We start from the raw sequence: 15,752 nt of genomic DNA, 5'->3' as shown, positions 1-15,752 counted from the left end.
ATGACGCAAGATCAACAAGTCATTAAAAATTGTAAAATGAAAGTTCAATACAATCCTGGAAACACATTTGAGATATAAAATTTTAATTGCAACAGCATTTCAAATTGTGTTAGGTTGTTGACAAGTTAATTCATAACCTGATATTTACCAGATAAGAAATTAAAGTCTTTTACAAGTTAATTCACAAGTAAATTCTCCAGGTAGGGAAATCAAGGGCTAAAGAAACAGACCCAGATGCAACATTTGATCTCTTACGACATCTGCATTAACTATCGTAAATAGATTTAATGACATTCTGGTGCAACATATCCCTTTGTTCATCTAATTTCTGTGAGGGTTTTAATTTCATCTGGTTTTGTGAACTTATCCAAGAAAAAATTTCGCATCTGTTCTCATCAATGAGTATGTTGTGAGGTTACTGAGTAATGAAAGCGTTACAAATTAATGGACAAGCAGATGAATTCATTCATTTAATATAGTTTTAAGACCTTAAGAAAGTTTCAGAGAATTGTAGTTTCTTAAAATTTTATTGCCTTAATCTTAAAAATATAATATAATCCAGCCTAAGTATATCTGTACTAACCGTTTACTATCTGTATTATGCATCCAAAGGATAAGTAGGGCTTCAAGCAGAAGAACTACAGAAACAATTCTACCAAAGGAAATACACTGGATATATATAGATGCAACTATTAACAACTCCATATAACAAGATTTTAACCTGAGGAAGAAGAGGGACAAGGAGGAATAGAGACATCAATAATTCCTTCTAACATCATCACCATACTCTTCATCGACGGACGAAGAGCCGGTTCATCTTGAACACACCAAAGCCCCCCCTTAACCATGTTCTCAAAAGTCTTCTTGTCCACATCTTGGCCACGCACAAGCTTATTCAACTCTCTGTTAATGAAGCAATTATAAACCCAATTAATAAGAATCGTTCCTCTGGTTTCGATGGATCAATCTCCATGTTTCTTCTACAGCAAACAATTTCCAGGAGCACAACCCCATAACTGTAAACATCTGCTTTCACTGATATTGGGGTGTTCTTTGTTATGCCTGAAAAATATAGGGTTGACGTAAGGCCTAGTCAGTGTGTAGAATTCAAAACATGGGTACACCCACAGCCTGCTTCTGTCAGAAGAGTGGGTGCACGCCAGACCAACCAGAAGCTGTGGTGATCCCAAGTGTCCAATCCCTTCGCCAAATCGCGCAAATCACTTTAGAAGGTGGGCAATGTGACATAAAGAAGGATTTGCACGCTTAATGGCACCAACTCACAGATTCAATAATCATTAGCCTAATGTATCCCACTATAATTGGATAGCTCCTCTCCCATTCAAGGGATTGGCTCATTTTTATTCTTAATTAGCTATACTCTCTCAAGAATATATAGCTCTCTCTCTCTTGTACTATCATCTGTAAGTCAGTCAGCTAATGCGACCTGACCCCTATTATTAATAAAATCACAATGGACGTAGGACTTGCTTCCTTAGCATCCGAACCAATTTAAAAACGCTTTTCTCATTGTATTTCCTCTATTTCTCTTGCATTCACGTGTGTCTTCTGAGCTAGCTCAGCGTTGCACACGTGTGTTTAGTTGGTATAAAAATCACGCATCAACAGTTTGACGCTAGAAGGAGGGCCTGATTTAGTGTTCATCCTTCATCAGGAGAATCTCTAACTTATCAGACCTACAACAGCAAATGGCCTGCCAACCTGAACCTGAGCAAACCAACTAGGGCGCTGAGGGGATCCCCCAAGTCTAGGGGGGCACCTCTTCCAAAATACCTTCCGTCCCGTAAAATGCTGTAGGGGATATCCCTTCGAATTCACAACTGGACCCTATTATTAGAAGCTACCTGGAGAGGTTCGACAATACTCTCTAGACGGTCAACTGAAGGTTAGACCGTTTGGACCAAGGCATGCCATCTAGATCAGCTGGGGTAGTGCAACTGCCAAAAATGCCTGTAGGTTGCGCAAAAGCGCGGCAAAGAGAAATAGCCTGTGTCGCGAGCACTGCAGCGCGTCGACGAAAGGGGAAACAAGTGGCAAAAAAGGGGCCTACGGGCTCCAAAGGGCCAGCAAACACCGACCGCATCCTAAGCTGAATACCGGTCTTGTTAAGACTTGGTGAAAGGACACAGCCTGAGCTGTCCCATGCCACGTCGCAAGTACACCCCCATAAAAGTGCTAGGCGGGACGATTCTTATCACCGCCAGCAAAACGATCCAGATCATCATCATGCGAGAGGTTTCCACACTTCGCGGGGCGGTTCTTACCACCGCAAGGTCGTGAAAATACCCTGCACCGTTCATCGCCATCACACGCCTCTAGCCAGCGTGTGTCGAGAGTTGCCGAAACCGCCGGTTGAGGCGAAGAGGAACCCGACCTCCGGACTTTCCTCAACCGTAATCGCGAGGGTCGAACTCACATGGGTGAAAGCAATCCCAAGTGGCTCTATTGCCACAAATTGAGGAGCTGCAGCGAGCTCTAGACCAACTAAGAGCTCAGCAAAATGAGCAAGGGCAGGTCACGTCTATGTCCCCCTTCTCTCCCAAAGTGCTAGCCACTCCACTCCCACCAGGATTCAAGATGCCTAACATGCAGGCGTTTGATGGAAATTCTGATCCGCAGGATCATTTATATGAATTTAACGATCTGATGGAGCTTCACCAGGTCTCAGATCTAGCAAAATGCCGTTGTCTGGCAGTGACTTTAACCTCTCATGCTAAACGGTGGTTCAGGTCGCTCCCAACGGGATCGATCAGTTCGTGGCCTTAGATGAGTGCGACGTTCCTAAGGCATTTTCAAGCGAACTGAAATTTCTCGATGCCTTTGAGCTATCTCAGCAATATAAGGCAAGAAAGGGATGAATCCCTCCAGTCCTACATTGACCGTTTTTACAAGGAACTCAACAAGGTGGCTCATACTCCTAAAGAGTCGGCTTAGACTCTCATCATAACAAGAGTTCATCCACAAACCGAACTGTGGAAAGAACTACAGGCTGAGGATGATGTTTCCCTCACAGAATTATATAACCTTGTGGAGAAGTACCTCAAGATAGAAAATTCATAGGCAACGCTCCACCGTCGTGACCCCGACGCTTCAGGTAGTACGTCTGGTCGAGGGGAAAGTAGAAGAGTTGATCGCGGAAGGGCCGCTGACTATCAGCGAAAAGGAAAGAAACCTCGCTACAAGCCCAAAAAGTCTTATGCTTCTGTTCCTCGTCGCGATCGCGACGGAGACCAATATACGCCTCTGAATGCATTTGTATCGGCTATTCTTGATAAATCCAAAGAAGCCAGCCTGCTCCGAGAGCCTGAGACCATGAAAACTCCCGCGACAACCAAAAATAATAAAAAATACTGTCGCTTCCATCAAGATAACGAGCATCACACCGATGGGTACCGAGCTCTCAAACAGGCAATCGAAGAGCTCATCAAGAAGGGGCATTTCAAGGAGTATATTGACTACTCCACTCCCGTACAAGAGAAAAGTCAAGGGGAACAAGCAAAGAAGCGTCGTGATCGCACAGGATATTGCAGTGTCAACCTGATCTTTGGGGGGCCATACCTCGCGGCGAACACGCGAGGTGCCCAGGAAAGATATGCTTGTGTGGCTCATCACGACCCAATCAGTGTGATGAACACGTCGCAGCGACCATAAAAGGTTCGCAAAGAGGAGCCAATCACCTTCTCCAAAAAGGATGTAGCCCATTTGCATCATCCCCACGATGACGCACTTGTGATCACGCCCTTCATAGGGCACCATAAAGTCTGTAGGATGCTAGTGGACAACGAAAGTGTTGTGAACATCTTATTCCAGAGTGCTTTCAAAAGAATGAACTTGGACGAGGCCGACCTGAAGTCCGCCTCGATCCTTTTATATGGTTTTATAGGGGGACCACCTGATCCCCAAAGGAACAATCCAACTTCCAGTCACGCTGGGTGACTATGACGAAGTGACTAAGGTTACTGAATTCCTGGTCGTGGATTGCCCATCTGCCTTCAATGGAATCCTGGGGCGACCTCTACTGAGAAGCTTCAAGGCAATCACTTCCATATACCATCTGAAGATGAAGTTCCCCACCCCGACGGGGATGGGGGAAGTTAGCAGATCTTAGAGCGCATCTCATAATTGTTACATAAAAGCAGTGTAGATGGCGTGTAAGGGGAAGGGTATTTCACGTGGCATTCCCCGACAGGCTATGTCGATCAGCCGGATCGAGCCACAGCCTGGTCCAGCCGAGGATAACATGGATCCTCGAATTCAGGAAAGCCCTTCCAGTGGGCCAGTTGAGGATTTATCCGAGGTATTGGTTGACTAAAAGGAGCCAAGCCGAGTCTTACGGATTGGGAGCAATCTCAACCCCCAGCTCGCCTCCGAGCTGATCAGCTTCCTATAAGAAAATATCGATGTGTTCGCCTGGTCGCACGCAAATATGGTCAGGATCAGCCCAGATATCATCTGCCATGCGTTGAACATCGACAGCGAAGCTAAGCCAGTTCACCAAAAATGAAAAGCGATGGATCCGGAGCGGTATGCCACCTTAAAGCTAGAGGTGGATAACCTTATCTGAAATGGATCCATCCGAGAAGCACTCTACTCGACCAGAGTTGCTAACCCGGTTCTGGTAAATAAGCCCAATGGAAAGTGGCGAACCTGTGTTGACTTCAGCGACCTCAACAAAGCGTGCCCAAAATACAGCTTCCCCCTGCCCAGAATAGACCAACTCATAGATGCCACCTCGAGGCATGAGCTGCTAAGTTTTATGGACGAGTACTCGGGATATAATCAAATTTCAATGTACGCACCAGACGAAGAGCATACATCCTTTATTACAGAGCAGGGACTATACAGCTATAGAGTTATTCAGTTCGGCTTCAAGAACGCTGGCGCGACCTACCAGTAGTTGTTTAACTGGATGTTCTCCGAACAGATCGGTAAGTCAATGGAGGTCTATGTAGATGACATGCTGGTCAAATCCCATGTCACTTCAGAACACATAGCGCATCTCGCTGAGATGTTTGATATCCTCCGACTATACAGAATGAAGCTAAATCCTCTCAAGTGTTCGTTTGGAGTATCCTCGGGAAAATTCATAGGATACATGGTTAACCAACGGGGGATAAAGATCAACCGCAAGAAAATTCAAGCTCTCCTTGATATGGAAAGCCCAACCAGCAAAAAATAGGTTATAAGCCTAAATGGGCGAATAGCGGCACTTAATCGCTTCATATCGAGGTTAACAGATCGCTGTTTGCCATTCTTCAATGTCCTAAAGGCCAATAAAGAGTGCGAGTACACTCCCGAGTGCGAATAGGTGTTCCAAAGTATAAAAGAATACTTCGGGAAGCCACCTCTCCTATCCAAACCTCTCCCGTGAGAGTTCCTACTCCTGTACCTGTCCGTCTCTTAGTTCACGGTCAGTGCAGCCTTAGTTTGGGAAGAGGAAAAGGTCCAATGGCCAGTGTATTATGCGAGCAAGCGTCTGTTGGATGTCGAGATGCGGTATCCAGAAATGGAATGATTAGCCTATGCCCTACTGATCACTTCCAGAAAGCTGCGACCTTACTTTCACGTCCATACAATTCATGTAATGACCAATTACCCACTCAGGCAGGTCCTCCAGAAGCTAGAGGCATCGGGTAAATTGCTTAAATGGGCCATGGAATTAAGTCAGTTCGATTTGAAGTATAAGCCAAGATCGGCTATCAAAGGGCAGGCTATTACTGACTTTATCTCAGAATTTTCCTATCTTCCAAGTGAGTCGGAACAACAGCCCAGCGAAGCCATCCAAGAAACTGCTCAGAATCTATCGACCTGGAGCCTCTACATCGATGGATCATCGAATAGAAAGAGGGCCAGTGCAGGTCTTCTCCTTTTGAGTCCCGAAAGAGCTCGCGTCCACGACATCCTCCGATTAGTATTTAAGGCAACCAACAATGAGGCCTAGTATGAAGCTCTGCTCGCTGGATTACAGTTGGCCAAAGAAATGGGTGCAACCGCGATCAGTATCCACAACGACTCCATGCTGGTCATTAACCAGATCTTAGGAGAATACCAAGGCAAGGAAGAAAATATGATCCGCTATCTGAAGGAAGCTAAGGCCGCACTCGAGCCGTTCAAGCGTTTCGCGATCACCCAGATTCCCAGAGATAGTAACTCTATGGCTGACGCCTTAGCGAGGATAGCCTCATCGTTGGACTCAGAAGCACCTGATAGCATTCCTGTTCGATTCATCGAGGCCTCTAGTATCAGCCCGATCGAACAGGCCGTGAATGCAACAGAATCGGATTCCTGGATGACTCCCATTTTCCAATACCTCAAGGCAAGGGTTCTACGAACAAGATCTGCTTGTTAGACCCTCATTGAGGACCAGTTGTACAGGCGAGGGTTTAGCACCCCTCTCCTCCGATGTGTAACCAGCGACGAAGCAAATTACATCATAAGGGAAATACATGAAGGGATTTGCGGTAATCACACCGCCGCACGATCTCTTGCGAACAAAGTTGTTCGTCAGGGATACTACTAGCCCCGAATCCAAGAAGACACCTACAACTTTGTCAAGAGGTGTGACAAGTGCCAGCGGTTCATGAACATACTGCGAGCTCCCTCTCACGAGTTGATAACAATGACTATCCCCTGGCCATTTTCCATGTGGGGAATCGATCTCATCGGTCCCATGCCAGTTGGTAAAGGGGGAGTCAAATATGTCGTTGTCGTAGTAGATTACTTCACCAAATGGGTGGAAGCCGAGTCGCTAGCTACGATCATGACCAGAAAGCTCAAAGACTTCATTTTCAAGAATATTAAGTGCCGCTACGTAATTCCTCATACCCTCATCTCAGATAACGGAAAGCAGTTCTACAACGAGGAGTTCAAGCAGTTTTGCAACGAACTGGGTATCCATAAAAAATTCTCCTCAGTCGCAAGACCGCAAGCAAATGGTCAAGTTGAAGCTGTCAACAAAGCCATCAAGCACACTCTAAAAGCCAAACTTGGCGCAGCCAAGGGGAATTGGGCCGATGACCTCCCCGAAGTTTTATGGGCGTACAAGACAACTCCGAGAACCTCTACCTTAGAAACCCCTTTTTCGCTAGCATACGGTTGAGAAGCGATGATCCCTGTGGAGGTAGGAACTGGTTCACTTCAGAGGGACTTGTATAATGAAGCGGACAACGAAACGCTTATGAGAGCAAGTCTAGACCTTGTTGAAGAACATCGCAGCAAGGTATCGCTAAGAATAGCAGCCTATCAGCAATGCGCGAAGAGGTTCTTTGATTTGAAGGTCAGACGAAGAGATTTCCAGGTCAGCAACCTTGTATTAAAGGAAGTTCTTCTCGGTACTAGAGAACCAAGTGCGGGAGTGTTAGGACCGAACTGGGAAGGTCCGTACCGCATCGACAAAGTGATAAGACTGGGGACTTATCATCTCAAAAGGCTGAATGGTTCCAAAGTACCCCAAGCTTGGAATGTTGAGTATCTTCGACCTTACAATCAGTAATTCCAAACTCAGTTTTCCTTGTAAATTAATTTTTGATCTTTGTAAATTATTTCCTTGTAAAGTATTATTCTGTTCACTTGTAATAGCCTTCGCATGTAATCTTGTTCGTATAAATGTGTTATCATGTTCCCATAGACTTCTTCCAATACTATAAGCAATCAGAATGTAAACTCATGTATAATAAATCGAACAGAAATTGTAAAAGCTAAATGTATTTCATTAATGTAAAGAGTACAGCAGGCAAAATGGTACAACTGTTAGCCCAGATCTAACTCCTAGAGGAACGACCTCGTCATCTTAAGGCTGGTTGACTGGGGATTTTCGGGCGGCCGCCGCTTCATCATCCTCCCGTGCCATGGACCTAAGAGTTTCCTACCAATCCTCTGGGAGGTCGGACATATCAATATGCGGGTTCTTCGGTCGCAAGGTATAGATAGAATCGATCGCCCATTCAGCAACCTTCTCCTCGACCTCCGTTGCCTGATTCTGCATCTCTTCGGTCAGGGAAGCAACTTTCCCCTGACTTATCTAAAGTTTGGCCTCGAGAGCTTGCCTTTGCTTTTCGGAGGCATCCCTCTCTTGTACTGCTCACAAGGCCTGCAGAGAGGTCGCTTTGAGCTCCTGCTCCTTCTCTCCGACCTCTTTGGAGAGTCTGGCTATGGTTCTTTGAAGCTCCTTTATTTCCTCCCCATGCTTCTCGAGCTCCGCTTTTTGGTAGTCCACTATGCGAAGAGCCGCATCTCTTTCTCTTAGGTACCAGTTCGCCAATTCAGAGGATAGGTTTCTTTCAGTTTTTGCTTGAGCTTTGCGTTCTCTTCCTTCAATGCGACCTCCCCCTTTGTAGCTCCCAACCGAACCTTCTCCAGGGACAGTTGCATGGAAAGCAGGGCCTGCGAACAAGAAAAGATATCAAGTTAGCTTATCAAAAGGAACTAAGGGAGTCCTCGCCGAAGACAATTCGTTTACCTTGCTCAAGTGCTGGAGCGATGTGGACATCAGGTCCATGTCGTTGGAACCTATGAACTACTCGAATGCTTCTGAGAGTCTGCAGTCCAACAAAATGTAGACTATTTACTGTAGGTACTCCGGCAGGTTCCCTAACGAGTCCAACACTGGGGTTTGCTTCTTTGTGCCTTCCGCAGAGGTCGTGTCGCCCGTCGGTTCCATACCCGACCTCCTCCTAACGTTTGGCTATGACCTCTCTGATTGATTGCCCTCGGATTTGGTCTCAGACTCTTCGACCTGAATCTGCCTTCTCTTCTTCTTCGCTCGCTGAGCTGTTGTCTTTAGCCTCGGGCAAGCAGCCGATGGCCGGGAAGCCATCGTGGTTCTGATCGGTGTGTCCTCCGAAGGTTGGGGCTGAGAAGTTCTAGCAGGTTACACCGGGGGGCCCGATGTTGCACCTTCAGTCGGGGGAACGGTAGGAGCAGCATCGGTCGCCTTGGCTTTCCTAGACCGAGGAAAATTGATTTGCCTTCGTCGCGGCTGCTATGACTCCTTCGAAGGCATGGCCGCTGCATGCAAGCATAGTTAGCAAGTGATTCATTCCACAACCAAAAAAGACCCAGTTAGCAAGACCTACTCAATAGGGCCTCTAAAGAAGCGTTTGCGTTGAAGAAACCGTATTTCCACAGATTTGTAGTCGTCACGAGCTTCTTTGCATTGTGACTGGCTTGGGGCAGGTGGCCGAAAGATACGATCCTATCCGGATCGAAAAGCAGCCCTAAGTCGGTCGTCTTGTTAACTGCCAGAAAAGAAATACGTCATTAGAAAGAAAATGCATTTCAAATTTAATGAATTCGCCAAGGGAAAAGAGCCTACTTGGGTCCTGAAAGCGGCAATGGCCATCGTAACAAAAGAAGAAACATTTTGTTTCATAGGCCCCCGCGTTGCTAGGGTAGCTGTGAATCCCCTTGGTAATAGAAGGTCGCCTGGACAAGTAAAACGAATCCTTGTCCTTGCTCTTTTTCAAGTAATACGAGCAGCCGAGCTCCGTCGCAGTTAGCTCGCCCAGCCCATTCTCACGACACGCGATGTACATGGCAATAGCAATAACATACGCATTTGGAGTGAGCTACATCGGCGCTATCCCGAAGTTATCCAAGATCGACCTGACAAAAGGGTGGAAGGGGATCAATCCCCTAGCCTTGATGATCTCCTCGGAGATCGTGACCATCCCACTTGATGGGTATCGCGATGAGTGGGCCACATCGCTGAAAACTTCCACGTCGATACCGTATTTTTTTTATCACTCTCTCGAGCTCTTCCCCGGTAAGTACCGACTAGACCTCAGGAGTGGCACTTGGAGCACCCTGCGAGGATGAACCGGTTCTTTCCTCAGATCTTGTAGTTGAGGGGTCCATTCTACTGATCTGCAAAAGCGATAAGCAGGGGAGTCATTTAGCCATCATACGCTACACCGTACGATGACGTGGAAGGAAGCAAACTCCCTAAAGCCTAGAGAAAACCCTAACAGCATGACTCGAGCCACCATTCATGGCTCGAACCCAACATGGGCGACTCGTCTCTGATTAGCTACCGGAAAACTAACGCCATTTACCAACCACGGGAATAGAAAATAAAAGCAGAAAAAGATTCTTACCTCTCGGAGTACGAAAATGGCTTCTGCTTCAAATATCGGAAAAACGTTGGTTTGGAAAGCAAAGACTCCAAGCTTGCGAAACTCTTGCTCTCTGTGAGAAAGACGAGTGTGGTGACATTGCCTGAGAAAGATCTAAGTTTTTATAACATGTGAAACGACGTTTGTTTTTCTCGAAATCAAAACGACGTTTGGGCGGCAAAACTTTCTCACCGTTGATCATGGCCACATGTCGCAGATCAGTGAGGAAGAGTGAGCGTCACGATTGAAGAAAATCAAATCTTCATCTTTTCCGTTGAAAAACTCAAGCAACGACACTTTCTCTCTCTCAGCATTAATTGCGCCCCAATCTGCATTTAATGCTCTGATAAGGGGCGTCGTTTCAGCATGTCACACATTTAATATTCTGATAAAGGGTACCGTGTCAACACATAACACATTTAATGCACCTGGTTGGCACTTATCACACACATGACATGTCTGTCAGAGCAGAGACTGCTTCATTAAATGCACCCATACCAAAAGCACAACAGGTAACCCTTGATGAAGTCAGGTCGCTCATCCTTAGTAAGCAATGACCATGCGAGGTCGTGTTTGTGTAGAGTGCTACCTCGACCTATTTTCAAATAGGTCAGAATCACCAGAATTTCCCACAAGCATCCAATCGCGACATGACTTATAGTTTTCAAGGTTCGATCCTCAAACCTTAAAAACTAGGGGACTTCTGTTATGCTTGAAAAATATAGGGCTGACGTAAGGCCCAGTCAGCATGCAGAAGTCAGAACATAGGTACACCCGCAGCTTGCTTATGTTAAAAGAGTGGGTGCGCACCAGACCAGCCAGAAGCTGTAGTGATCCCACGTGTCCAATCCCTGCGCCAAATCATGCAAATCACTCTAAAAGGTGGGCAATGTGACATAAAAAAGGATTTGCACGCTTAATCCCACCAACTCACAGATTCAGTAATCATTAACCCAATGTATCCCACTATAAATAGATAGCTCCTCTCCCATTCAAGGGACTGGTTCATTTTTATTCTTAATTATCTATACTCTCTCAAAAATATATAGCTCCCTCTCTCTTGTACTATCATCTGTAAGTTAGTCAGCTAATGCAACCTGACCCCTATCATTAATAAAATCACAGTGGACATAGGACTTGCTTCCTTAGCATCCGAACCACTTTAAAAACGTTTTTCTCATTGTATTTACTCTCTTTCTCTTGCATTCACGTGTGTCTTCTGAGCCAGCTTAGCATTGCACACGTGCGTTTAGTTAGTGTAAAAATCACGCATCAACATTCTTGGACCATTCTGGCGCCATGTAACCTCTTGTTCCTCTCACCAACGTGAAAGTCCTTGTTTGGTTTGGCCTTAACAGTTTTGCTAAACCAAAGTCCGAGATTTTAGCTATCCAAAAATCATCCATCAGAATGTTGTGAGGCTTTATATCACAATGAATGATAGGCGTTTCGCATTCATCATGGAGATAGAGAATTCCTCTAGAAACATCTAATGCAATTTTTACTCTCTCATTCCAATCTGGGGATATTTCAGAATGAAAGAGGAGATCTGCAAGTGAGCCATTGCTCATGTATTCATATACCAGAAGCCTCTTCGAGTCCTCACTGCAGTAACCAAGCAACTGAACTAAGTTCTTGTGATGTGTTCTACCTATTACGAGCATCTCTGCATGGAATTCTCTTTCGCTGCCATCAATCATCATCTTCTCCAATCTCTTGACAGCAACAAGTTTTTCTCCGTTGTATAAGATCCCTTTATAGACTGCACCAAAAGAGCCCTTGCCCAGACCACCTTTGAATCCATTTGTTGCCCTCTTAAACTCACTGTAAGAGAATGAACGCAGAGTAAGCTCATCAGTTGAACCAAAATTTCTAGTTTCCAACAGCCATTTGTACTCAACAACTGGGTACTTGAATATGAAAAATCCTAACACATGAACAAGAGATGAAGCCTATAGTCACGAGAAGAATTAGTATCACTGCCTTCTTGCTTGTGACTCTGACTAATGTTTGAGGCTTTAATGGTGATGGTACCAGTGTACTAGAACCATTATCACTTTTGATAGTTCTTGTGCCCATCTTGAAGTAAGCTATGGAGGACTGATCATCAGACTGATCATCTCTCCTAGCATATTTCAAAGGAAGTTTGTGCTTTGTGCAATGGACAGAATCATACAAAGCAGCATCACAATTGCAATCTTCCAAACACGATTTTCTACAATCTTCTTTTGACATATTTTCTTTTATATGTGGATAATAATCCCATGTAATATTTTCCATATAAGTAGTATTGTATACAGTGACAAGCTATTCGCAAGTGTACGAAATCGTAGTAAAGCTCAAGTAAACGAGTGTCGAATCCTAAGAGAACTATCTACTAAGTGACAAACTAATCTATTTTATTGCTATTTGATAAAACAGAATTTTAAGAATGGTTTAATGAAAAATAAAACAAACTAAAAACTAAACAAAAGCAGAATTTTTATTAATACTTTGGTAAAAAGATCAATAAGACTAAACCTAGGGCACATATTTCACACCAATTTAATGCTATGCATTGACAATTAGTGCTAACCTAATTAAGCTTATTCTAAAGGCCAAACTCCCTAATATTTCACTAACTTTCTCTCAAATAATTAGCGAATTAACCCTTAAGCAACAACCCAAAATATCTCTAAAGTGGAATTAGAAGCTAAGAGATCATTAAGTTCTATGGATCACGGTAACCTATCTCTAGCGTTCGCTCAATCTATGGTTTTATTACCTTAGACTAATTAGGTTTCATCTCTCGATCTCAACCCAACCCATGATATTATTCAACTCTTAGACCCATAAGAATTGAAAGCATTACACACAATAATAAAACTTAGAATTAATGCTCAATTTAAATTAACAACAATAACGTCAACACATATTCATAAATTGGGCTACATCTTAAGCCCTAGAAAACGAATTTAGTTCATAATTGCAGTAATAAAAAAAAAACCATTGTATTCACAAACATGAGTTCAAGAAAGAAAAATAGAAAAACTTCTCTAATTGGCAAACGAAAATTGCAAGAATTCTGATCTCCAAAATAGTAGCCACTCTTTCCCCTTCTCTCATCTCCCTAAAAACTAATTAAAGACCCTTATTTATAGTGCAAGGATTTGGAGGTTAATTAGGAAAAATTAAATGCCTTAAGCCATTCAGATTCGGACTGGGAGAATACAATAACCCAAACAGGCCCGTGATCCATCGCTGTTGCGGTGATCGTCCTTCTTGTCCCGCGAGTCTGGAATCATCAGAATTTGGCGAAGTCCTCAACATTAACTTTGTAGCTCTCTAAATAAGATTTCCAACACCACAAGAATCATCAAATTCCTTGTAATAGCCATTTTCTACTCAAATACTCATAAAAATGTACATAATAAAATACATATAAAGTAACATAAATAGTTGGGCCCATATGTTTTCTTTCATTAAATATATACAATCTTTATACAAAAAGTTGTATCATGTACAAAACATCAAAACAAGGTGGACAGTGTAGCCATATCTCTTCGCTTGCCAACGTCCTTCCAACTGTATCCTCACCTAGGTCCTGCAAAACATGAAAACAACGGGGTGAGCACAACTAATGCTCAGTAAGTAAATCCTCTACTCATCTATCCCCGTAACTCTCTCTCTCTAATTCTTTCCTTACAATTCTCATTTACTCTCTATTTATACTCCTCTCTCTACTTTCTCTTTCTCGTAACTCTTTTCTACTAACTCTCTTTAGTAGCCACGGCCTCATCTTACCGGAGGCACGGCTGGGACTCGCTCCCACTCTACGTGACTTCTACTCATACTAGCCGATCGGACTCAGTTATGCATGGATTCGGAACCCTTGGCCATGTGAGTATATAATCTCTCTCTCGGGTACTCTCGGGTATAGCCCTCATCCGCATGCACTCTCACTGGCTACACCACTTTTCTCTCTCTCATACTCATGCCGCTCTCTCAATGCGGCATACATGCGGGAAACTCTACCCATTACTCACGGGTTCCCCATGGCATAACCTACTCTATTTTCTTTTCTCTTCGTTCTCTAGTGCTCGTTCTCTCTTTCTCTCTTTTTACTCTTAAAGTAGCTTATACTCACATTCTCTACTATGTCTCAAGCTACTTCTTAAGTGCATAAGAAAAATGCATATGGACAACTCATGCTCACTAATGCACTTATGAAATGCCAAATGCAATATTGCATCAAACAGTCATTCTGCACAGGTTACACTAAAAAGGCCATAACATGCATTATACACATCGGATTGCTACGATTTTGGTCTCGTTTTAAAGCTGAAAAACAGGGCTACAACTTTGATGTTTTGGTCTCAGCCAAGTTCAATCCGTAAGATGCCCAACATTCACTTAGAAAGTCACGGCTGTGACAGGGCAGATTTCACTTAGGCATTTCCTCAAACAACTCATGTGCATACCAAAGCTCTACTTATCTATAACTCTACTCTTCTCTTTAATCATCCAAAATGGGAGGAAAACTCCCTCATACACTCTAATTTCCTGTCAAGGCAAAACACTCCCATAGGGTTTGCTCAAAACTCCCTCCAACTTTAACCAAACTCAACTCATCATCATGCAATCACAACACTTCTCATAACTCAATTAAATTCATATCAACATAGATACATACTCATAACATCTCAATTTCTCAGCAAACATAAAACATACATATACTTACACAATCTCTACTCAAATAAATTCTTAAGTCTCAATTTAGTTTGGATTTACTTACCTTGTGAGGAAATAACTTCTCTAACACTTTTCCTTTCCTTTGGTAGCTTGATCTCTCTCTACAACTTTAAACAACAACAACATAAGACTTTAACCAAAACATACTAAAACTCTCATCTAAAGCAAGAATCCTTACCTTAGGATGCTTTAGATTAAAAATCTACTAAAAAATTTACCCAAAAGCTCCTTAGAAATCTTGGAAGATTGAATGGAAGATTGAGAGAAATTAGAGAATGGATATGGCGGTGGAAAATGGGTAAAATAAAGGGTTCTCTACACTTAACCCTTTTTAGCTCATATAATATCCATCATTTCCCATTTTGCCCTTGCCCTTGCCCTTCCTTGGAAATTCCATCCATATCCTTTGATTCTTTGCAAATACACCCTTATTACCAACACATTCTCTACTTAATTTCCTTACATTTTACTCCCCACTATTCCTACTAATTAGGGGTAGAATGGTCATTATGCCCCAAAGGAAGAATTCTCTAGAAAACTCAAGAAACTTTTTGTTAGGCTCTTCGCCGCGACGAAGAGCTTTCCATCGCCCCGGCGAAACAGGGCAGAACCTACCAGTGGTTGCAACTCCTCCTCACCGCGGCGAAGCTTATTCTTCGCCCCGGCGAAGATTGGATTTCCAAAATTCACCAAATCTCAACCAAAACCAAGGCAAACACTTAACCAATACAATATACAACTCAATTGAAACTGAATCAATGAACTTTTAAGTAATACAGCAAATCTTAAGTACGTACCTCAAGCGGGGCGTTACAATTCTCACCCCCCCCCCCCCCCCCCCTTCTCTCTTAAAAGAATTTTGTCCCCAAAATTCACATGAATAACTCC

At 43.7% G+C, this 15,752-nt stretch overlaps 1 pseudogene; it reads right to left on the bottom strand.

The window, feature by feature from the left end:
* Nucleotides 1–716: 716 nt before the first annotated feature.
* LOC116119481 lies at nt 717–12,413 on the bottom strand (annotated as a pseudogene).
* Nucleotides 12,414–15,752: the final 3,339 nt, after the last annotated feature.

This window comes from Pistacia vera, unplaced genomic scaffold (assembly GCF_008641045.1).
Source record: "Pistacia vera cultivar Batoury unplaced genomic scaffold, PisVer_v2 Contig125, whole genome shotgun sequence".
NCBI classification, from domain to species: Eukaryota; Viridiplantae; Streptophyta; class Magnoliopsida; order Sapindales; family Anacardiaceae; genus Pistacia; species Pistacia vera.
Note: the sequence above shows the minus strand (reverse complement) of the source record. Positions and strands in the feature narration are given on the sequence as shown.